This window comes from Cygnus olor, chromosome 2 (assembly GCF_009769625.2).
Source record: "Cygnus olor isolate bCygOlo1 chromosome 2, bCygOlo1.pri.v2, whole genome shotgun sequence".
Lineage (NCBI taxonomy): Eukaryota > Metazoa > Chordata > Aves > Anseriformes > Anatidae > Cygnus > Cygnus olor.
This window is the reverse complement of record NC_049170.1, coordinates 52,469,350-52,494,251: the sequence shown is the minus strand read 5'-3', so window position 1 is coordinate 52,494,251 and position 24,902 is coordinate 52,469,350. Positions and strand designations below refer to the sequence as shown.

The 24,902-nt window shown below is 42.7% G+C and overlaps 1 protein-coding gene across 2 annotated transcripts in view; it reads left to right on the top strand.

Moving 5' to 3' along the window:
* The first annotated feature begins 13,017 nt into the window (after window positions 1-13,017).
* The window catches only part of RNF144B (ring finger protein 144B), a 52,276-nt gene continuing 40,391 nt past the window's right edge, over window positions 13,018-24,902 (top strand). The window contains exon 1 of one of the 2 annotated variants that reach the window (XM_040547940.1): window positions 13,018-13,221. The gene's annotated coding sequence lies outside the window, so the exon portion shown is untranslated. Of the gene's footprint in view, window positions 13,222-13,508; window positions 13,792-24,902 lie in introns of those variants that run through there. The other variant, XM_040547939.1, reaches the window with a different exon arrangement.

Sequence of the window (24,902 nt, the reverse complement as noted above, 5' to 3'; positions counted from 1 at the left end):
GAGACTCAGTGAGCAAGCTACAACGAAAAGGCAAACTGTGTTTTGGTGCACTGCTTGGTGCTCAGCATCTCAAAGGCATTTATTCCACAAGAGAGCAGTCAGGGACACCAGCAGCTTCCTCTGCCAGCTGTGTCTCTGTTTCCAGTTAAAGGTCCTCACGAATCAGTTTGGTGGAGACTGAAGATCTAATGTGTTAATCCCTCTGACAGTTGGTCCTAGTTACACATCGTTTTAAGGCGTTATGCCCCCTTTACACAGCAGTGTGTTTTTCTTCAATCTTATGATGCCAGATGCTATCCAGGTGTCACAGTGGCTTTTAATTTTCCTTCCTTCTTTAACATTTTCTGGTTCTTTTCTGTGGTAGTGTTGACTAGGTATTCTCATATGTTACTGACTATTTGTCTTTTATGTTAGAGTAAATATGAAATATAAACAGTGTTTGAAAGCGTTCAGTATTTATTTTGTTCTTTAAGAGCCATTCGATAACTGTTAAGAGGTGGTTTTCAGGTGACCTTAGCGTGTTAGTTGAGCACTTTGCTCAGCAGCTTTCTAAAGGAGATGGGGTACAGAGCAGAGGTCTCTCTACCACATTTTATTTTTATTTTTTCCCCTTGGAAAGCCTACTTCCAAATTTCCTTGTAACTACCCAGACAGCATTAGGAGCATGAGTGATTTTTGCCTTAACAGAGGTTGAAAAGTTCATTACCAACAGTCAGATTTGTTTGGGGCATGGTATTAAAACGAGTAATGCAATTGTACGATCACAGAACATGACAGATACACTTGACTAAAGGCTGGTTAGCACTCCAAATGTTGACAACGTCCTTTAAACTTTCAGGCTGGACCCTACTGTCAAGTGTTGCTGCCTTACCCTACACGGGGCATTTTTCCAGTGGGGAAGCCTACAAACGTAGCACAGTCTGGAAGAGGCTGAAGAGCCGTGGGGAGCTCAAATGGGCTGGTCCTGTGTTCTTGTAGCGGGTGTCAGCATGGTGGGAAGGGGCTGAAAAAAAAATAAAATAAAACTGATTCAGTTGGGGCTGGCTGGGAAAAAGCTAAATTGTTCTTGCTTGGAAAGAAGAGTCAGAAATGGAGGAGGAGCTCTGGAGCCTGTGACACTTCTCAAAGGTAAAAAGTTTTCCCAGAGCCAAAAAACGTGGAAGGCAGTGCTCAAGGTGTGAGGACGCGGGGAGCAGAGTTTCCTCTGTGCACCTTGAGCAGCAGTTGTTCTGCCTAGCAGTATTGAGAATCTGCTACTTGAACGGCTGACACGTGCTTTGAAAAGTAGAAACGTGTACCCAAAGACAAGGGCAGTTGTCCCCTTGCTGATTGTGCTAGTGGGATTTGAGACGTTTTATCTGAGGAAAGGGGGAGCTTTGTGCAAGTGCCCCGGGCCTACCTGCTGTTGGTAGCTCGTCTGCCGAGCTGCTGCCAAGCCCCCCAGCAGATAGACGGACAGACAGACAGCTTTCCAGAGCCTGCTCACAGCATCCTCCTCTTGTCTCTGTTTCAGGAAACTGATCTGTACAGAGCTGGTTTTCAGAACAGTTTGTGGGGCACAGCTTGATTTTGTGGTGTTGCAACACCCTGCTTTGTTTCTAGCTTCTTACCAGCACTAAAAGAGAGCTAATCCTTTCTAGAATAGTTTCTTCCTATCGTTTTTCAGTACAATCATTTACCAAAGCTCTAATTACAGGTACCAGGGAAAGTCCCTCTCAGTTGTTAGGGTCAATAAAACAGCTTCTTTATTAAGAGATGGCTCGCATTGTGGAGGAAGGCTATAAAGCCCAATATGAACCCTTGCCAGAAACACCTCCGCAGTGAGGTGCTGACAGTATCTGTGCCACGATTAAGCAATCAGAGCACCCCACTGATTACCAAAACAGGTTCTTCATTAACCTGTCTGAAACAACGAGGAGTTTGCAGGGGGAGAGGGTCAGTGAGGAAGGGGTTGGTGGCCGAACTGAAAAAAGGTGAAAAAGGGGAAAAAAAAAATCATCCAGTAATTATGCTTCAGTTACCCTCATGCAGGAGCTTTTAGCTTTGCAATGAAATCAGGAGACTGAGAAGTGTTTGAGAGCCTGTGATGCTGCAGCGTTTCTTGTGGTGCTCAGGACCAGAGGAGCGTTCTGCCTCACTCCATAAAATCTGCTTGGAAGGGCATTTGTGTTTTTTTTTTTTCTTTTGTTTTTTCTTTTTTAAAGGACAAGATGAGCGATTCTGGAAATAGCGAAACGAAACGTGTGGTCTGAGTTAGTGTTTCTCAGGCTCTAGGTGTTACCACCAACCACCCGGTGGCGGTGGCCGCAGCTGCTCAGCTGTGTGTGTGTGTGGCTCTTCGGCTGCCGGGTGGCCCCGTGCCCTCTCTCCTGGAACCCTCCAGCTGCTGCTTCCCTCTGCTTTCCAGCTCCTCCACAGCTCACGGCTTCCCCCGTGTCTTCTGTGGTCAGCAAACAGTGGGGACTCGTATCGGGCAAGAATTTGTGTGTTTGGTTATTTATTTTCTTGAGGAGGAGGAAAGGAGGCTGAAGAAGGAATGTTAAATGTCCCAAATAACTTCTTTAGATGCAAAGGTAGCTTGTATCTTTTTCCAGTCACGCTTCTCCCCCTTGCTTTTCTTTTCGTATTGTTTTACGGCTCTTCCTTGTTGCCTCTGATTGCAGCTCAGGCTATGAGCTCTTTGTGATGCTGCGGCTTCCTGCCTGTTGCCTTGCAAGGGGACCCGTTTGGGGTGGGATACATAAAATCTATACAATGAAATGTAATTATACCAGGCTACCTAGTTAATTTAACTCAATCTCACAAAATATAGCCTTTTATCATGACTTGCATTTTAATAGTAGATTAGAAACTGTCAAACTGGTGTTGCCTGAAGAAGTTACCTTCTGATAAACCTCTGCTCACATTAATGACAAACAAAAACATGAGGTCACGCATACTACATTTCCAGTAAAACAGGAACTAAGATGTATATACTAACAGAAAAACTGTTGGTTCAACACATTTCACAGAGAAAGCCTTTAAGGCAAAAACAACATCGAACATACTGGTGCACGTTATATACTTGTATAGATACAAAAAAATCATGAACTACTGCCATATTCACAGTGAGATAGCTGAGTTTTTGCTGACTGGGTAAAATACGTATTCTAAAGAAAAGGTGAGAAGATTTGGACTTTGAGTAGATTTATGCAGGTTTCACATGGGTAGTGCAGGGTTGGCCAGCCAGGAGGTTTTAGGAATTGCCTGCCAAAGTCTTTGTGTGGCTGAGATCACAAGACATACACCCCATACACTGAAGAGTCAAATGGAAGAAGGTGTGAAGTCAGAAGGAAGAAATCAGGGCATGATTCAGAAATGAGATGTAGAGAGGCCCCCCGTGGCCCCATGGCTTCTCTGCAGGCATTTAGTGTTCATTTCATATTAGCATTTAGCATTCAAGCAGTTACAGTGTGTAAGGCGTTTGTCTATTCTACTGATCTTTCTTAGCTAGGCAAGATTGATTGAAGTAGGCTACACACACTTTGTATTGTTTGAACGATCATTTGCATTACCTTCCAAACAAATACCATCCGTTTCATCAGATCACTGATGCTCACAAAAAAATAAAAGCTTTTTCTGTCATGACTGACTTTTCATTCTATTCATTCACTTCTGACTTCCCTGTTGAATATTTATGTTCCTCTGCTTTGTGCTTGAACCCAACTAGCCTGGAAATGCAGTACACTTCACAGTCAGTAACAGGATATACAAGACACCTGGGGCAAAAGCAAGTAAGTTTTCTGGGGAGTTACAAATATTAAAATCAGCGCATGTTGAGGTTCAGTTACTTTTCCAATGTCAGAGGATGTTTCTGGCAAAGCCTAGAATAAAATACAAATCTTGTATGTCTGCTGCAGGTTTGTTTTGTTAAGGAGGTGGAAAGCCTGTTGCAGAGGTCCTGAAATTGGCTTCCCTTGGCCAAAACCAGGTTGTCAAATGAAAGCTTTCCCTCTTTGCTTCTCACTGTGTGCAATGAAACCCAAAGGTAACCACAAAACATAAGCTTTGTGCTTAGGGTACTCCTCAGACTTGTAACTGCAGAATACAATGACTTTAGCCATATTTCTGTAAAATCATCAGTCCAGTCCTTGGAGCTTTGAAACTGAGTTAAGTGTTGTGCTAGGAAATAGAGCCTGCGTGGATCTCACTATTTCTCTGCCAGTACCTTTGACAACTTTTCAAGTCACCGATGCGAAAAGGCAGGCAGCGCTCCATTTTCTGGTAGTATCCAGTCAGAAAAACAGTTACCACGTACAGGACTCACAAACTGTCATGCATGTGGGTTGGTGCAAATCATAATTTGCATTGCCTTGTGTCCAGGGGCACGTTGTAAGTGATATCAGGAAGACGAGGGTTACTGTTTTAGTGGTAAAGTTCAGTAGTGTTTAAGGCATGCAAATCCTTAGAAACCGCGCTTCATTAGCATTGCTGCTCACCAAATGATTTTTTCACATACAAGTTGGGAGCATAAAATCTACCTATTTAATAAATCTTTATTCCTGAGGAAAACCATGGTTTATAATACCTTCTGAATAAATGAAGAAGTCCTTTTCTCATTGTCTTTTTTTCAGCAGCACGCCTGGAAACAGTTGTTCAACAATCAAATCCTTCATTATTTTAACTTCAACAGCATTTTGTAATCTTCCCATAGAACTTTAAATTGAAAAGATAATTTTTTGGGGCAGTTGGTGGTACAGAAGCAGCAGAGATCTCTTTGGTCATCAGTCTGGGGACCCTCTAACATGAAGGAATCTTAAACCTTGATGCAATGACAGTGACAAGCTTCAGGTGGTCTGGATCACAACACAGTGATGTTGGCTCAGGTGGTATCCAAACATTAAACTTTGTGGAGTGCTGTGCATTGTGTTTTTTACTAAATGACAACAGATTTCTTGGGGATCTGTTGCCAGTTGAAGCAGGCTAAAAGGATGTTGGTGTTTCCTGGAAAGAGAGTCAAAGAGCTAAAGCTGATCCTTGGAAGTTTTCCTTGACCATTGCTATGTACATTCACTCCATACTCCACTGTGTTTTGTGGAAATTAACTGCAGCAGAACATCCATTTAATTTCCTGTAAAACATTAATTTTATTTATTCTTCCTACATGTTTTTCAGTTTCCTCCTCTCTTGTAAGCCTATTGACACCAGAAGGAATGACACAAAAGATCAACTGTTGGCTTTATGTAAAATATTGCATCAAAATGATTAGTCACTGGAAAAAGATTTCCCACAGTGAGCACACACACACAAATATCCACTCAGGTCACAAAAACAAAAATGTTATCAATAAGGACAAAGGAAGTTGTTATGTGACTTTTTAAACAGTCTTGATTCATGCTTCCTGTCATTTTGCTTGGGGAAAGAGAAATGACTATTCCTCAAAAAAAACAAAAAACAAAAAACAAAACAAAAACAAACAAACAAACACTAAAACTGCTGGAAACTCTTCAAAACAGTCAAACCGCTGAGAACTCTTCAGTTCTTTAAACCAATATGATCAAGAATAAAACCACAGTAAAAATCAATTATCCTATCCTCTGCTTACCAAATTATGTTTTCACGTGCAGAGTTTGTGCTATATATGACATCATGATTTCATACTTTTTCAACCTAAAGGCAAGAATCCATTACTGTATACACTGTTTCTGTGGCATATTCTGATAATGACCAGATTTCAAAAGCATCTCAGATGGAGCCTCCCGGTTCTTCCTAAGCTGTGCTGGATAATTTCTCTGAGGTTTGCTCAGTAGGAAGCAGCACATTTGTTCTAGTTCTTGGCAGCCCAGTGAGGTGCTCCTGCCACGTTCACAGCTGAAACCTGCTGCAGCTTGTGCCCTGGGATACCCAGAAACTGGTGAGATGTTTATGGTCGCCAGAAGGGATGCTGGAGATGCTACAGGTCTGGAGTCTGCCACTGCAAGGCTGCTGGGAAATGCTGTTTACCAGGTTTTAATATAAGTTGCTCAAAAAGCCATGATGTTAGACAATAACGTGAGAGATTATTTTAAGAGCTGGAAGAGCTGGTCTTAGAAAGAAAAAAAACAACACCAAAATATATTCCATTGAAGTAACTTTTTCCTTTTTTGTGTAGTTTTCATGCATTGTTAGAATTATCCTGAAAGTGTTTAATTTTTCTTCCCTTTTACGTGCTTTTTTTCTATATAGCAAATGTACTCTGAGTGAACCAAAAGCAGGGAGGGACAGGAGAAAGTTATCCTCAGCCTTTTCGTGATGTTAATCTCATATTCAGGGGAGTCAAATGGTTTCCTTTTGGCCCCTGTTTCTCCCTAAATTTCACGTTCTCTCAGATCTCCTTGACAGACTTCAAGAACCTGGAGGTTTCTTACTGTCAGCCTCCCACAGAGGGAGCTGACCTAACTAATGGGAAGTGAGAGAATTGTCAGGGCTTCTTCCATGTAAGTAGGCCAGTTGTTTCTACTCTTGTCCTCCTTTTCTTACTCCACAAGGCAGTGTCTCTGCTCCCGTGACTGCCTTGTAACTTGGGAAATTGCCTTTTCTCCGGATCTGCAAATACAGGCGTGGAGACAGTTGTCCTAAGGATAATGTAAGGAGAACAAGTTAGTTATTGACTAGTAGACAGAGTTCACTGAGCACGTTTTCACCACCTTGCATTCACATGCCCTGGCTGCAGAAGGACAGAACTCCTAGAGTCAGATTCAGAGTTCACACTTCAAAGCTTTGCTTATAGCTTACAGTGCAAAGTAATTCTCTGTGGGAACACATCTTGCCCCTGACTGGTTTGTCTTGTTATGTCGCAGGAAACGTCTACATATGTGTAAAATGAAAAGTTAGAGAATATACCTAAATTCTGTTTAAATTTCTTCCTGAGAAGTGCAGGGGAGGTGAGCAGAGCCAGTAGATTTTCACAGAGGTCATGCTTAACAAAAAGATGGGTTCCCTTGTCAGTTCTTCAGTGACTGCAGATAGCAGTGAAGCAGAAAGCACTATTTGCTTGGGTTTCAGCAGTGTTTAGAAAAGCAAAGGTTTGGTATGCCTCCTGCCCTTCAGCCCCTGCTGTCTTATAAAGCTTGCCTTTCTTTTCATAGAGAATCTCTCTGCCCAAAAGGATGTGCCTAGTTTTATAAGAGATTTTTAATATTACGAGGTAAAAACCACGTATTTTTAATAAATTTATCTGGCACTTGAAAGGAACAGATGCAAAAATAAACAACATAGAGCTAAAAACTACAAAATTATTTCAGGGCACCTGAAAAAAAATCCTAATGTCATTTGCTGCAAGTAAGCAGTTTGCTTGTTTTTGAGTTCACACTATGCTTGTTGAATTTAACCACTTGCTCGGTGGGGTGGTGAGGGAGGTAAATGGGGTGGGCAGCCCTCCCTGGAAGCCGAGTAAGAGGAGGGATACTGGACAAGAGGGACAAGTTCTTGATTTTCCTGTATGGGTGTGTTTCAGCTGAGCATTTCCCTGCATATTCAGTCCACTGGAGTAACTCCTCTCAACTTGGAAATCATTTCTCACCCTATATTAATCAAAGGATACGTCAGTGTCATACCTGAACACTAAAGAAAAGGTATGAATCGAGGGTATGCACTAGCTCCACGCCTTGGTCCTGCCTGTTGGATGTCTGTGGAAGCCCTGTAACAGGGCTGTGACAGCCATAAAATGATGTGCCTCAATCATATCTCATCTCAGAGCTGCCTGTCCCCGACTCCAAAGGTATAGTTAGAACAGCAAGGTCTGAGCTGAGATGTATTATTAAGCTTCCCCCCACTCCCTCCAATTCCAGTTGTCTTTTAAGCCTGGAGATAGAGCCACACCAGGCGCTTCACTGGTTTGGGTTGAAAGGAATAAAGCTGCCTTTTAACATTTCCAAAAAAGGGCAGCTAACAACTTGAGGCAGGACAGGAGAAGCAGTAGAAACTGAGAAGTGAAAACAGCATGCACATTTTTTTCTCATGACAAGGACAGGTTGGTGACCTCCTCTGTTGCAGAGGAAGCTTCCTGTGTTGGCTGCCGGTATGGTTTTGCCCTCTCAGTTTTTAAAGAAATTGTGATTCCAATGTCTGGAATCACTGCAATTCTAGGTACATTACCAAAACACTTGGTCAGAAGTCAACAAATTGTGTCACTTTGGGCACACAGTCAAAAGGAAAAAAAAACTAAAACCAACTGCATAATTTATTCTGTGCCATGCTCTGAAGCTATCTGTGAGCACAGCTAGTAGAAAATAAATTCATTTAACCAAACCTTGACTTTTTCCCATACAATCTTTTGTTGAAAATGCCTGCTTACTTTAAGAAAGAGCAGGAGGACAACTTCACTGTCTCCTCTTTGTGTGCATGCAATATGGTCCTCTCAGTACGACCTTATGAATTACTCTTTTTGCAGGTATAAATTCTTACCTGTTACCTGGTCCTCAGAAGAACCGAGCAACTCCGTATCTGCATGTGTTATACCTGAGCTCAAGAGCAAGGCAAGCTGTTTAGTTTGATATTTTTTTCCAGCAGCTCATGAGGTGGTGCTGGTGTGTGGGAAGCTACGTGTGCTGTCCAGCTGGGGAGCTGGCCCCCTTTGCTCAAGGTCACCTCCGAGCCCACGAGGTGTCCTGCGTCCTCTGCTGCCATGTGAAGTACTGTCATCACGTCACTGATGTGCCAGCTCTTCTTCCCGTCCTGAGGGTTTGGGGCTGTGCTTACTGCATGGGGGACGAGGGACGCCACTGCTTTGTGAGCTTATGACTGGCATGTCTCTTGTCCCAGGAGAAGGTCAGGGGGAAGGGTGACAGTAACCTGTCTCTTCCTCGTGTCTGAGTATGGAGAGGTGGCTGGGGATGAGCCCCAGGCTGAGGGTGTTGTGCTGGCTGTTCCTGCGCTGGATATTTGTCATTTGGTGAAAATTCATCAGCATTTTAGTTACGGAAGACTTGTGCCAGCTCGGCCTGTTTTCTTTTTACAGGCTGGTTCTTCATGCACCTAGTGAACAGGCAGTTGGTAGAAGTTAAAAATGTATGTAGAGCTGTTGCTGGCGAAAAAAGCCTACTCCTGGCAACATCACCAACTGACCTATGCTATCAGCAGGATCTTCTGTGGAGGAAAATACACATACCCTTAATACTTGCAGGTCCCAAGAAGATAAGTTGCACTGGCACTCCAGTAACGTATTGTCAAAGCCATCAGCCCTGACCCATAAACCAGGATTTCTGAGCACCCCAAGCACAGCTGTTCTGCTGGGGTAGCAGGCTGTCTTCTCACTGTCGTCTGGTGAGGCTGTGTTTCTTTCATACAGCACTGTTCTGTGTGGGTCAAATGCTAACAGCTCATTTCCAACGTCCCAGGAAGTATTTCAAATTATAAACACAGGAGAAAGTATCAGTAGAGAAGAAATACAGATGTTTGTGGAAGACGTGATTGTGTTTTCTTTGGAGATGGTCGGCTGTGCCAGCATGTTGTAATGACTTGCATTTTGTTTTATTCATAGAGCAGGATGACTGTAAGTCAGCTTACCACTTTCTCTGTGTCTGTCTGAGACAAATCCACGTGTTTTGAGATCATCATCATGAATGTTCAGTAGAGAGCGCACCATCCCACTCACTTTTTTACTGTAAAATAAAAAGCTCTTTAGGTTTATACCTACTATTCTTTCAAAACAATTTAACTCGATTTATTTCACTCCACCACAAAATACCTTATAATAAAGTTTTAGTATCTTTTAGCTGAAGGGAATAATGAAGATTTCAAGCCTGGTTTGTCAGAGAGTGACTTGCATACCGAGTCTGAATTGTAGAACAATAGGGTTACTTAGAAAAAGATGCGATCCTGATTTTCTTGCAGCTATTCTGAGAAAAGCTTGTCTGCACACAAAATATTACATAGCTCTGTGTTTTTGCACTGACATGTAATTTCTGTCATTGCTTATGTGATAAATCTATATATGTTAGATTAGAGATGCTTTTTTTCAAGTATTAACTTCATGAAGCTATCACAAATGACTTTTGAGGGTGGAATCCTCCGTTGAAATAGTTGCCCTTGAAGAAAACTATCCTTAGCCCATGAACTGAGGGGTGTCGTACTTGTCAACTTCAGATAATATATTTATACCCATTGTGTAAAAAAACTTTTTTTTTTTCAGCATTGGTTATGTTACATATCAGTATCTATTCCGCTTGTGAAACTGTTTCTCTTGCATATAAAAATACATTTTTGTGTATAGGAGAATGGATAATCTGCATGCACAATAAGTGAAATGAATAAAGACATTTTACTGAGAGTTACGCTCTGGTTTTAGGAAGTTTGTTACAAAACCTGTTTTTATTTTACACCCATGGCTAGCAATTATTTTTCAGGATATTTCTTTTTTATTAGTTGAAAAACTGAATCAGGGTAGTGACAATTTTTTTTTTCATCATAGGCTAATTATGGTTCCGTACGTAGAAATATAATGAAACTGAGTTTTACGCTAACTTGGTGTTTACATTTGCTGTTAATGGTGTTCTGTTTGTGAGATGCGAGAGGGCATTTCAGGAGTCATGCTATTACTTTTTTACCCAACTACCTCATAAATTAATTAGTAATTTTAGTTAATGCCAGAGTGGCTTGGTCATTTTGTAAGTATTTCAAGTAGCTGCTGGGATGACAGAGCAACGTTAGTAATTAACTATGCCAACCTTTACTCTTACTCTGGCTGTTAACTCAACTGAAAATTCCCTGTGATGTTGTGCTTTGGCATGTACCACCTCAGAGACTTGCAGATTCCCCCACCCTTGAGCTGTAAAAGTGTCAGTTAAGAACAGCCAAAAATTTATCCGGACCCTCTCTGTTTTGTGCTTTGTATTACTGTTATTGAAGAAGACAGCAAATAGGGAGGGCTTAGTTTCTGCCGTGACTGGCATTGTGTGACATTCCCTACTTGTGTTTTTTATTTATTTGTTGGCTCTGAAAGGAAATCAATCAATCTGGGTTAAGAGATTCAGGGATTTCAGCTGGATAGCAATTTTAGCACGACTCATAACACTTCACAAAATTAGCTTGCCAAGAAAATGTGCTTCTATAAAACTCTGAAGTACCTGGGCTCGAGGTGCAGCTGGAGGAGAAATCATTTTGATAGCAGAGCTCATAACAGTCCAGCTCAGGACCTTTGGTGACAGCGAGGGAAAGAATCATCGGTATTGATCATCCCAAGTCCTTATAGCTCTGGCACGGTGCCACGTCACCTTCAGCTCCGCGTTGCTGCAGCAGTCCTGGATAGGCACAGAGGCAGGGGCAGACACAGAACTGAAGGCGGGACCAGGGGAACAGCCAGCTGCCCACCCAGCATCAGTAAGTGATTGTCCTGCATATAAATATGGGGATCACAGTCTAGGTTTTGCTACGCTTGGAGTGGAATGCTTGGAATAAGATCATCTTAACATTTTCCAGAAAATGAAATGTCTTAAGAAACATTCATGATGTTTCTCACTAATTCTGTGATGTTTTGGGGAAACTAAATGCTGTAAGCAGTTTTGCACGTTTCCACAGTCACATTCTAACTTCCATGCAGAGAGATACACAGTAGGAAACTGGATAAAGATACCATGCGATGTTTGCAGCTGAAGTTTCCAGAATTTATCCGCATTTTAATAGACTAATCTAGTTTTCTTAATTCAGAAGAACAGCTCCCCTAGATATGAGCAGGATTAATCATAAATCTGAAAAGATGATTAGCTTTTATTTGCAGTTGTTTCTCCTGACTGGTGGAGACTATTGCAGTGAAGCCTGGTTCAGTTTTATTGTGCCAGCAAGGAGTAAGTACCAACCAGATGCTGTTACTGTCCGCTTCCCTGCTCTACTTCTGGACCTCCCACCCTACCATTTTCCCCACACCAGCTTGAGTGACTTCCTTCATCCTCCCTGTAGCACCACTCTCCTCCTTGAGCTGACTGTCCTTCTGCTGTTGAACTGCTGCGGTGCTGGGCGCAGGAGCTGAGCAGGGAGGTTTTTCCTGCTGCGCTTCATCTGTTGCCTAACAAGTACCTGGGTGATGGAGGCAGAGTAGCAAAGGTAGAAGCTGCAGGAAAAGGAACTGGAACGGAGGGTGGGAGGGAGAAGAGAAGGGAGGTAGTGGAAAAGTGGTGGAGGCTTTAAATATTTCCTACTGGAACAGAAGGTGGGGTATAAAAACCTAACCACTGAAGGGCTCTCCTTTTCTAATTGTGAACTTAGACACAGAATTCAGAATTTTCACCACTGCTCTGCAGCCTAAAAAGTAGCTCTGAACCCCAAGTGCTTCTTAAGTACTGCCTAGGATTGGTTGCTGCCGAGGATAAAGGTCCGCTACTGGCAAGGAGTGCTCTGCTAGCTCAAGTGGCGGTGTGGGTGAGATGGCTCTAGGTTGCCTAATCCTACTGATGAATCCTGTAGGGATCAACATGATTCCATATATTGGGACAGCTGTATTTTTCCCAGATACTATTCTCTCCCTGCACAGGTACAAAATTATAGCAATGTCAAATAGACTGGTAAAATTTGTGCTTATTTCAAGGGGAAAATAGTATGTGCTGTTAAATAAAGCTGCATCATAGAGGTGCCAGTAAGCTGAATTAAAGTGCCATGAGCTTCCTGCCTTTTCCTTAAATTCACCTGATGCAGTATAATTGTCTGAAAATATATAAAAGCTCAGTTCTGAGCTTCTGTAAACTCCTGAAGAAATGCCTGTACCTCAGTCCTCCCAGTAAAGTACCGAAGGCAAAATGCCAGCAATAATTGCATGAAGTACAAAGTAAATTTATTTCATCATAAAAATAAAATTAGAGATTAGCATCTGTGCTTGTTTCTCCCCCTGTTTTTCTGCACCCGCTGCACTCGGATGTATCTGTCCTTCATATCTGCGGGTGTGGTACGTTTCCTACAGCAGGAAAAGTTCCTGAGCATTTGGTGTCATGTGGCACCACCATACCTTCTCCTGCTTCTTCGCGGGCGTGAATCACACCTGCAGGATTAGGGAAGAGAATTGCAGAATTTCCCACCCCTCTTGCACACAAGCTCAGCTTAGAGTCGAAATGTAGCATTGCCACAGTGAGCTGAGCACAAGCACTCGGTACTTGAAATTACACCGCTGCTTGGGAGTTTGGATTTTTGCTCGTGAAGAAATCACTTTGCTTTTAGACCACGTTTTTCACGTCTGGAGATAAGCAGAAGGAGCAGCGCTGCAGACATCGTCTGCCGGTAGGTCGGCTGCTGCACAAACTGCTATCCTGAAGCAGGTTAAATGGCAAGTGGGGTCTCACCTCTGATGCTTTATCTCCTTTACTTTTATCTTGTCGGGGCTCAGATGGGAGTTAAAAGCAGCACGGGTATCCAAGTAAGAACACAGGGTATGCACTGGCAGGAACGTGACAGGGTGTAAGCAATCACCTGCAGCTGAATTGAGCCTCGGATGGGAAGTAGGAAGTGCTGTGCTCAAGCTTCCTGTATAAATAAATGCAGCTTTCCCACAGCTACTGCATGCAAGCTGTGGCGTGCTTTTAAGATATAATGGCAGCATGCTCTTAATAGCAGGGAGGGGATTATTTATCAGAGTGGCAAAGGGACCGGGAGGCAAGTCCTGCTGCAGTCCTAAAAAGTGCACAGCTGTCAGATAGACGGAGAGGAGGAAGGGTGTGCGAGGGAGATCTGCCTCTGCCTCTGATTGCAAGCTACAGTGGTTGTGACATTATGATTCTTGGGAGCACTGAAGTGTGAGTGAAGCTATTGAAAAGTCAAACAGCTGGGAGTGAAGACTACTCTGCTTTCAAGGTATGTTGGAATATAGCTTTCTGCCTCTTTTTTTCCTTAACAAAAATAATGAAGGAACAGAAAACCGACATTTGCTTAGAACAGAAGAAAACAGAAAAGGTCTAGTTAGCAGCAAAGGTAAGGAATAGAATGATTGAAGAGCTAGAATAAATATTATTTGTGGTTTGGCTAAAACTGAACTGTGTGGTGCATAGGACTGAGGCAAAAAGGCAATCTTGGAGTCTGGACGATTAAAGGCACAGAAAATGAAATAGACATGAAGTACTTCCCAGAAGGGTGAAATTACTTCTGACAGTGTAACTTTTAAAGGAATATCTGTACAAGCAGGTTGAAAATGCTGCAGTATTAGGGCATGTAGCTGTGTGGGAAGCAGTTGCTAAGATGGCATACTGTGTCATATCGGCTGTAACTTAAATACAAGAACTCACTTCATGCTGAAGACACATCAGATTAGGTTGGAGGGAGCCTGAGTTTAAAATTCAGGTTTCCTCCTGGTTTAAAGCTGTTCCTTATGTCACAGTATGGTACGGCTGCTGTCATGAAGGGAATAATACACTTATCTGTATTTTAATGTACAGGTCTAAACTGTTCAGGGTCTAGGGTTATGTAGTTTAGGTAAACACATACTAAATATGCAATAGATTTGTTTTCTAGTATGCATTAGTTTTTCTGTTTCTTTTTCTTTTGCACTAAAGAGAAAATAGCCTTTATTGGTGTGTTTGTACTGCTTTCTCTTTTCCAGTGGTAGGCTTTCCCAGTACAAAGCTGCTTCGGTAATGAAGATATTTCACTCAGGCTTATTATAAGGCTCTGTATTTTCTGTAATAAAAAGGCACTCTGCTTCCTAACTTCATATGGCAATACCAAATATGCGCCTTGTAGAGAGTACTGTAAGTAGTAAAATATTTAGGATGGCGATAGTTAAGGAAACATTACAGGGTGACTTCCTATCCTCTGTAAAAACAGCGAATGCTTTTAAGAAGTACATTTGAGCAGAGAGAGAGGCTGTGACTGAAATACCCTGGTGCCGCTTTAGAGCTGGCTGTGAGCAGGCACAGTAACGTGATCTGTTTTGCTGCCCTCAGCCTGAAGGGCAAGGGGTCTTTGTTAAGGGCAAGCACAGGGTCTGGAATAGCAATTTTGCTGGAAACAGAAGTTTCAAAACCCCGTCCTTAAATATTTCCCAAAACAAATGCATTGGCCTGATTCCCCTCCTGTTTAGGGCTTGTCCACGCCTGAAAATGTGAGTGGGTGTATGGGTTGTTGTCACAGCATGAAAGTGGCTGAAGCCCTTCTCACAGTGAGCATTGGAAAAAATACAGCACTCTGGAAAGGGGATGGCTGTAGTGATGATACTGAAAGCAATGCTTTACGTTATGGATTAGGGAGAATGTGTTTGCAGAGCATCTAGAGCTGTGGTAAAGTGGGAAGTATTCCTTCAGAAGAAGCTGGAGCTATTCCAGAGCCAAGGCAGTATGATGAGAATCAGACTCCTTTTCTGCCAGGCTTCTTACTGTCTGGTGGGGGTATTTAACACACGGCGCTGTTGGCTTATATAAGGCCATGGAAACCTCCCTACGCTTCGTGTAGGAACAGCATTTGGCGACTTGCTTGTTTCTGTTCCCCATGTCGTACTGTATCCTGTGCGCTCCTCACTGACAGGCACTCTTCTTTCCTGCATATGGTGACATTTTGGTGATTTTGTCTGTGCAGTGGTGTGCTTCGGAGCAGAAGTTAATAATATAAATAGCCAGCGATATGGAGTTGTTCCTCTTTAGCTAGGTTCTTGGATTGCACTATTCTCCAAATGCTTCATAAGCTTTGTAAAAACAAATACGCAATGTGGAAGTGGCTATCTGACCTTTCTCTCCTCTTGGAGGGGGAAAGTATGTACTTGACCTTATTAACATCTTCAGTTTAAAATACAGCTATGGAAAGCAGCAAGTCGCTTTACAGCAGAACAAGCAGCACTAATACTTAACCTGGTTCCCCGTTCATTAGTATACTGGTGATAATATCTGTCATAGGAGTCCTGTGCCTATAATCTGCCTGGTCCAGACATTGCAGTGCCTTTTAGTAGTGTGAGCCAGTGAAGTGTATTGCTTGAATGTGTAGTTTAAAGAAACTGCGACAGACTTGCTGACCCTCTTTGTGAGTGGGGAGTTTTCTTGAATATGTGTGAAACTGCACGATGCCGATAGATCCTACATATCAGATCCATAAATATCTCCTGGGCTGGTAGTATTGTGAAATCTGAGACTGTAATTACAGCTCCAAGCCCATGATCACAAGCACATGTGAACAAAATACCGTGGCAGGCTGCCAGTGTCGCTGTGAACCGAGTCCATCGGACCTCCTGGCACACAGCAGAGGAGACATTGCCTCCAGCTTGGTGAGGCTGGATCTGCCCTTCTCCTCTGCGTGCTCACGGGGAGGTGGGTACAGTTCCCTTCTCGCCCTCTGGCTTCCCTGTGCCAAAGGCTGGCCCAGTGTAATGCACTGCACAAACTCCCTTTGTTACACAACAGCCAGGAATAACCTTATAATCACTCCCCCTCAAAATTAATCTTCTTTTTGCTTGTGAAGGGGAACGTTGAACGAACCAAAAAGGAACAGATCATAAGGGAAAGACAGCAGTGACACTGAGGTCTGCCTCCATCGTGTTGTATTTCTGCCAAAGCTGAGCTCCAGTGCTCGACTGTGAGCCTTCTAACCTGACAGAGAGAAGTACAGGTTGGAGGGCCATCATACACTGCAAATTTACCCAGTGTTGGACAAATATTTACAGAGGTGCTTGTGCCAAATAGCATTGTGCTGATCAGTAAGAAAATAGTGTTCAGTAATCTTTTTCTGTCTTGTAAACGTTTTCAACTTGGTGGGAACTGAGTGGGCATTACATTCATGAAGTAGATCATTACTAGCAGATATTAAAATGCTCTTTAAAAAAATAAAAAAGATAGCATCTCAAATTGTACTTCCTACTGAAGTGGGACTTTTCCAACTCCTAGTCTTCCAGGGAGGAGCAGGGGTGCTGAGTGAAAAGTTCAAGGCTTGATAGCATGACAAGGTTAACTGCATTGCAAACACACTTTCAAATAAAAAATGTGGCTGTATAAAATAATATTTCGTTGATGCTGTTTCCTAGATCTCTTTGTATGTGTAGATGCTTGCACACAATGACGTGTTCCCCATTTCTGGTTCCTCTTATTCTATTTTAATACAGAAAAGAGATGGGTTGCCCAAGGTCTGGGTGTTTTTTGCTGTATTTCTAGGGGAATCTGCTCAGGCTCCACAGTAAAATCCATTGTTTAAGCACCCCTATGCTTAAACACAGATTGGTGTCAGATGGTGTTTGGGGTGGAAATGTCATCTGATTCTTTGAATGTCCCTAGTGCCCACAAGTGCAGTTTTGGCCTTGGTGGAGTTTGGACCATGCATCCATGGGACCTGTGAGCATCCTTGTGCCTCAGGTTTTACCTGGTTGAGATCTCTGCAGTCCCAGCCAGCAGCAGACACAGCAATTTGGGCTCCTGGAGGCTGGCTCTTGCTACAGAATAGCTAACCTCCCTCAAGTGAGGCAGTCTCAGGCACGCTGTAGTCAAGGGACTGTCTGTTTAAATTATGCTTGTGTAAAACCTAATGAGAAGTTCTGTACCCTTCTGACAGATTTCAAAACCCATAAACAAGGGCAGATAAGTGAAACAGGGTGGGACTGAAGCGTGGCTCCAGAACTGGGACTTGATAAGAGTGTGCTTTGACTTTGGTCTGGAGCTGTTACCAGTGAAGAAGATGAAGTCACGATGTGCTGGTCATGAAAACCTTGGCCAATGTATTACTGTGGCAAACTCCAGCTTGTGTGTGGGGTGTTGTGCATGCTAGAGCACATCTCTTGTATGGGGTTTCTTCCTGTGCACTAGAGCTTGTTGTAGATGCAGCAGTCATGGAGAGTTGTTCTACATGCTTTTTCTCTGACGGAGAGACAAGAGATGCTGATTAGAAGACAGAGTACAGAATTACTTTTTACTGGAAGGGGAAAAAAAAACACATTTTACCATCATGCACATGTTCCTCCCCTTTAATTGAGAACATTACTATTTATTTGTGTCTGTTGCAAGCTTTTCTGGCTTTCACTGTGCTGTAATAATGAGGAGAGAAGGGAAAATATAAGACACGAGTCATTCAAAACATGGACGCTGTCTGGGTGTCTAACAGCAGCTTTGATGTTCATGCTAGATTATACAAAATGTTGTATCCCCAGACTTCTAGCGAGTAAATGTGCAGATCTGAGAACCTTTATGTGCTCTGTATGTTTGCAAAAAGGAAAAAACATTGCAACAGAAGAGCTATCTCCCTGCGTTCAGGGGCTGAAACAGGTCCTTCATGGCTATGTTTACTTGCACTTTTATGTATTATATATTACTGTGGCTTAGAGGAGAATTCCTTGCTCATGAATATATAGCCAGAAATCATTCAAAATTGAATGCTCTAAAGCCCTGTGTACATAGAAGGAAAAACACATTTCACGACAGCTAGCATACAGGCTAATCATTTGCATGCAAAGAAAATTCCAGCATTAACTAGAGGCTGTGACGTGCAGGCTGACACTGGTTACGTCTGAGCTGTAGATGGGAATGATCATGTGTCCTGTCTCTGCTTAATTTTGGAAGCATTTTGATGGGTGGAGGTGGGGAGAAGGTGAAGGAAAAGTTACAAAGATGTCAGTGGGGAAAACTAGCTGAGCTTGTGGGCTGTCTGCTGGTGCACTCACTTGAAGCTTTCTCAAGCAGGGGGCTGTCGGCTAATCACTGGTCCTGGGGCCTTTCCCAGTGGAGTTTTCCCAGTATACGGCTAAGATAACATGCACAGGGCCAGCAATGACTTGCTTGGTGAAGATTTGCACAACTGAGAGGATGCAATCTTGCACCCTCCTGACCTCTTCGCAGTTGTACCGATGAGTTCGGTGGTGGGGAGTCTCCATCACACTCTCCAGGGAGGATTTGTGGGAAAGAAAATCATAGCCTTTGGCTGAAGTGGAGTAAAAGTCATATGTATACATATAATTTAGCTGATGCTACTTTAAGGACATGTGTTTTTTGGACTGGTCAATGTTTTCGTTGCAAATACCCAAGCAGCATACATGGCTTGACCATTTTCAGCCCCCTCGTTGACTTAGCTTCCCGCATTTTGACATGATGGGCCAACAAATGAAGGAAACAAGCACTTGTGGGGAGAGGAGTAGACCAGGAGTTGAGAATTCTTGCTGTAGCTCTTTTTCCTCATTACTTAACAGAGATGACAAAATGCCTCTTTGAGGGGTGTTGGTTCTCGTGGTCATAATTAAGAGACCAGCCTCCAGAAAGATATCCTTAGAAACACTTTTGTGAGATCATCATGCCATAGTATAGCAAGGCTATGAGGTCCTTCAGTACTGTGCTCTAGATGCTAATTTTTCTGAGTGTTTGGGAGGTTTTGGAAGGGCAGCTTCCTTTAACTAATCCTGGTGTCTATGCACACATAAGCAGGCCCACTTGGAGCCCTTGGAAGTGTTCCCATTGGCAGGGCTTCGATTTTATAGCTAGGATCATGCAGGGACCAACCAGTCGTTAACAGATACTAAGGCTGAGATCTCCTGTGTTTCCAGCTTTCTGTCTCCTTTGAAATTATTTCTGTAATGAAGGTTGAAATTTGGAATTGGAATGAGGGAATGCAAGCCTCTAGTTCCATTTGCTGTACGTTTTTGTGTTATTATATACATTGTAGTAGCATCTGGATTTCTTAGAAGAAGCTAACTGGGTTCCCTGTGCTTGACACTGTGCTGGCAAAAACCTCCTTACATCCTGAAACAGAGACAGAGAGGAGATGCAGAAAGGTAGGTGGGAGAGGTTGGGGCAGCAAAGAGACAACATTGCATTGCACAATAGGCAGTGTCATCGCTGAGCTGTTCAGGAAAAAAAGTGGGAATACATAAGTGATTTAAAAAGACATTACATTTAATCAAGAATGTAGGACTAATTGTAGTTGAAGCTGTTACCGTTACTCCAGGAGAGTTTGTGGCTTCGGTTGGGTGGGGCGCAGCTGAAGGCTGGTAGAGGTGCGCAGTGTTCACTTCCTGGTGGCTGGGGTGGGCACCAGAGGGCAGCTCCCCAGGGCATCCCCAGAAGGGTGCAGAGGGGCAGCAGGCAGGGTGGAGGGAAGTGCCAGCAGCAGGTCCCCTCCCAGCAGCTCTCCCCATTGTGCTGGGCTCGTCGTTTTTCCCATGGGCAGGATGGAGAAGAGGGAGAAGAAACGTGGATGTTGAGAGAACAAGCAGAGTGAAGCCCCAACAGGCATTGCTCTGGGAGTTTGTTTCCCTTTCTTGCCTTTGCAGATCTGGCTGGGGCTGGTACTCATTCAGCGCTCGGCTGTCCTTTCCTCATTTGAGGACCTTACAGACAAGTTTAGGGATACATTGCAATTAGTTTCATAGCCAGCTGTGAGAAGCAGGGGCAGTTGCTTCAATAAATGCAAGTTAGTTTCAAAACAAGCTGCTCATGTCAGGGACCAAACCTCTGCTATTGCTTCTTAATGACTCTATATTATTTCTTATTGAGCTCTAGCACCGTCAGTAGTTACTCATGTCGTTTGCGTAATGCAAAGTGTTGTATTAGCTACAGTGACTTCCCCAAGGTTCATCTTCAGACTTGACTCTCAGTCTTACCCCAGGGTCACCCCTCCCAACTTTAAGTCATTGAGACTTGTTTGGATCAAAGGCATTTTTCAATATTTTGCCTTTTTAATCCAGATTACCTTGAACATCATGTTTCATCTATAGTAATGGGCAGCATATTTGACTGAAAGATTAGATAAGGGCAAACTAAACCGTCGTACTTGTTAGTTTTATTCACTGACCAGTCACACAAAAATTGTTGTAAAAGGAAAACGAACTTGTTCTTTGATTCCGGTTGATGTAAATCCAAAATTGTGTGAAAGTGCTTCTTGATGCTTGCAGGAAACAGGACTGTAGGACCACAATCTTGCAAGTTTGCAGATTTCTTGGCCTGGCAGAATGAAAGGACAGAGATGTTAAAGGCATCGTTTTATTGCAGGCTCTGAAAAAAAAAAAGTTACTCAGATAATCTCTTCTAAAAATAAACAACTAAACAGGTGTTTTTTTAATATATGGCGTTCAGTTAATTTCTTTAGTATACAGTGTTTTTACAGAAGTCAGTGGAGGATCTCTTTCATTGTTTTGGTGAGCTCGGTTGGTTTTTGGTTTCTGGAAAGTTCTGCACGCTTATCTTGGCACTTAGAAGTGTTTTGCTGTCACGTTCGAGGCCTGGCTCTGGGTTGTGTCTCTGCTTGTCTTGGACTGCTTGCCTTGCAGTCAGGACGCTGCTCTGAAGAAGGAACCATCTGCAGCCAGAGGAGTCCGATGGCCCAGTTAGTGTCTTCTGAGAAGAGAACATGCTCTGAGCAAACAGATGAGGTTGGCCCCTCTGTCAAATACAGTGCCACTGCTTTCACTTTAACGACATGAGTTTACAAATACCTTCCAGAAATCCTTGACGTTGGAACAAGCCAATGTCACAAATATGTTCTGAAAATATCCTATCTAACCTATAAACAATCTAGTTCAAGGAGTTGACATATCCCAAGGTTTTGTTATCCGATTAGCAAAAACAAACATTTTTTTTCTATGTCAAAGGCAAATTGTTACATTTCACTTCCTATTCCTGTTTTGGCTGAGACAGCTAGCTGAGTTATCAACCCACTTGACATCCCAAGGGCTTAATTCCTTTTTACTTACTATGCTGCAGTTACCAAAACCCTTCATGTGATCAAAAAGGAAGACATATCATTTGCTTTTGTCATTAATGTCATGAAGAGTGGGGTTTTTTTTAGTAGTGGTATATTACCTCTTGTCAACAGGAAGTTAAAAATAAAGTACACCAAACTAGTTAGGATGGAAATTCCTCATAGCTTAGCATTGGCAGGCAATGCACAGTATCATTAAGAAAAGGGAGTGTTATTTAGATAAGCTTTAGAGTCTAATCTCACCTTGGTAACTAATACTTGAAATTCCAGTTGGTACAATTTTGTTGTTTGGATGTGTTGTGGAAATATTTGGAAATGTTTGATGTCAAAATACGCCGGTGCTATCATCTAGCTGCAGTTTGCCTGTTCCACTGCATTTTGTGCTGATAACTTCCTACAGCTCTGTGACTGCCAGGGTGAACATAAAACTTTAGGAGAATCCAGCCAGTGACCATCTGCAGGACTGGAGCACCACCACACTGCTCGGGCAAAGCAAGCTTGGTTCATCTGGCTCGTCCCCAACGTGATGCCCGCAGGACCCGCGGGCAGTAGATCTGCTGACGTTGACAGAGCTGATCCTGAGCATCGGGATGTCCCAGTTCAAGCCCGGTTCCAGCAGAACTGGCTGTAGGTGGTGGCTTCTGCAATACAACAATCTGACGGCTTCCCATGCAGAAAGGCTCATGTCTGTCCTTATGGAGTCGGTCAATACTTCTGTGGTGTGGCTGCTGTCAGTGCTGAGGAGAGATGAAGACCATGCTTGGATTGTGCACTGCAGTTTAGCATCAGGGTGCATTGTTTCTTTTTCAGTCTTTTGTAAGTAAGTGATTGGAAACTGTTCTTCCTAGCTGCCTGTCAGCTAGGAGTAACAGCAATTATTTCAACGTTAGCTGTTGGATTCCTTTCTCTTGGACTCCTCAGCTTTTTAGGAATGGAAGGGGGAAAACCCCACATTTTTCCCCCTACCTTATTCTAAAGCAGTATTACAAGGAAACACAAAGAATTCCCACAATTGCAATGAGTCACATCTATTTTGGAAAAAAAACAGAGGTTTGTTATATTTATTCAATTAATATCCACAACCATCTTGCAAAAGAATTCCCTGAGGACATACCGATGTAGTGTTGCTAAAAGTTACAGTGAAAAACTTCTAAAATCTCCATGTTATTCTTACTGTGCAGTTTTACAGTACAGAATTACAGTAAAGATGCAGTGTTACCCAGCAAGTATGCCCATAAAGAGTCGTGGAGTGTCATGATTTACATGTGCCCTAATGACGGTTTGATTTATTAGAATGATTTGAAATTACTGGGTTCATGTGGGATTTGGGAAGTTGTTCAATGTGTGCTTTAGTTGTCCTAAAATGCTAGTATAAAAATACCTGGCAGGAAGCTGGATGATATTCTTAATTAGTGCAGCCTGTCCCTTACTTTTTCTGTGTCTGTGCAAGAGGCTTCCTGATTACTACATTCTTTTCCAAAATATTTTATATATTTATTTCTTGGTTGCTAGCATGATATGAAAATACTCTGTATGGCCAGTGCTTCTTGAACAGCAGCTCAAGGGCTTGTTTTTTCCCACCTTTCCAATGAAAACAAGTGAGAGAAATTGCCTTCAGTGTGTTCTCATGTACCAGACAGCACATTTACTTCGGCTGCTTGTTCTTTAAAGAAGTTTTCTTAAAATACAATTTTTACAGTTCATGAAGTATTACGCATCTATTTTTCTTAAGCTCTGCTCAGACAGAACAGCTATTGATATACTTTCTGATACTTCAGCTTGGTGGCTTATTATGGTAGTCCAAAAACGGGTTTTCCTTAGACATGTATGTAATCAAGTCATCGGCTTGCTTGCATTAAGGCACAGGTGTAATACAGTAATTCTGAATATATTAAAATGTATTTTAAATTAGACCTTTCATTCGTGGTTGCTTTTTTGGACAGCAGAATTTCGAAAAATCTAAGTACTTGTGTAACTTGTTAATAATCCCATCGTAATAAAGCAAAATACTTATCCTTTGATACACAGGAACACTTAAGCATATGATTAAGTGTCCTCCTTGAAGATGAAGGCTTTCCTGAACGGGAGCTTTAATCATATGTTTTACAGCCTTACTGAACCAGTACTTCGTAAGTAATGCTGTATAGACGAGATTGGCAGCTCTGTGTAGGCAGTGCATATCAAAAGAAGAAATTAATGCATTGTGGTTTAGTGGTGAGTCTATTAGACCACAGAAATAATAGCCTGCTTGATTCACACCAATACCTTGTGCAGAACCGTTGAATTTAAAAAACCTGCCTTAAATGTGGATTTTGAGTAGCAGCAGAAGAAGGATGTGGAGCTGTTAGAGCAGGTCCAGAGGAGGGCCCTGAAGGTGCTCAGAGGGCTGGAGCACCCCTCCTGTGAAGAAAGGCTGAGAGAGCTGGGGATGTTCAGCTTGGAAAAGAGAAGGCTCCAGGGTGACCTCATTGCAACTTTTCAATAAAGGGGGCTTATAAAAATGATGGACAGCAAATTTTTGCTTGGGCAAATAATGATAGGACAAGGGGGAATGGTTTAAAACTGAAAGAGGGTACGTTTAGATTAGACATAAGGAATAAATTCTTCACTCAGAGGGTGGTGAGGCATTGGCACAGTTTGCCCAGAGAAGCTGTGGATGCCCCATCCCTGGAGGTGTTCAAGGCCAGGCTGGATGGGGCTTTGGGCAACCTGGTCTGGTGGGAGGTGTCTCTGCCCATGGCAGGGGGTTGGCACAGGGTGGTCTTTATGGTCTTTAAGGTCCCTTCCAACCCAAGCCATTCTATGATTTGAATAACGTTGTCTTGGGAGAACTGGGCCAGCTAAGGACTTGTAACCAAAGCTGGTAAAGAGGATAGAGTTTTGTTGAAGCTGATCTTAGAAACACATAGGTTTCTGACATCTGTCTTCATGTGTCCTAATTTCACATCTTGGTTTATATCTTCTGTGATCTGACCCCATTACCTTAATACCACTCTGTTATATTTTTGACATATTTCTATAATTACTCTTTTTCCCCAGGGGCCTGATTTTTAGGATTGGTTTTGCATGCTTGTATTTTTCAGGAATTACTATTATTATTTAGGGGCGAACCTTAGTTACAGGAAACAACCAAATGCTGAGTTGAACAATGTCAAAACAGGTTTTTATATGGCATTGAAGTCATTTCGTAATGGGTGGAGTACTTCAAAAATCTCTAGGGCATGAGAAACAATTACAGCACTTGCAAATTCTTCTTCGGTAAAGCTTGGTGATTACCTGGTACACTAAATGGGAACTTCAGGCAGGTGCTGTCAGTA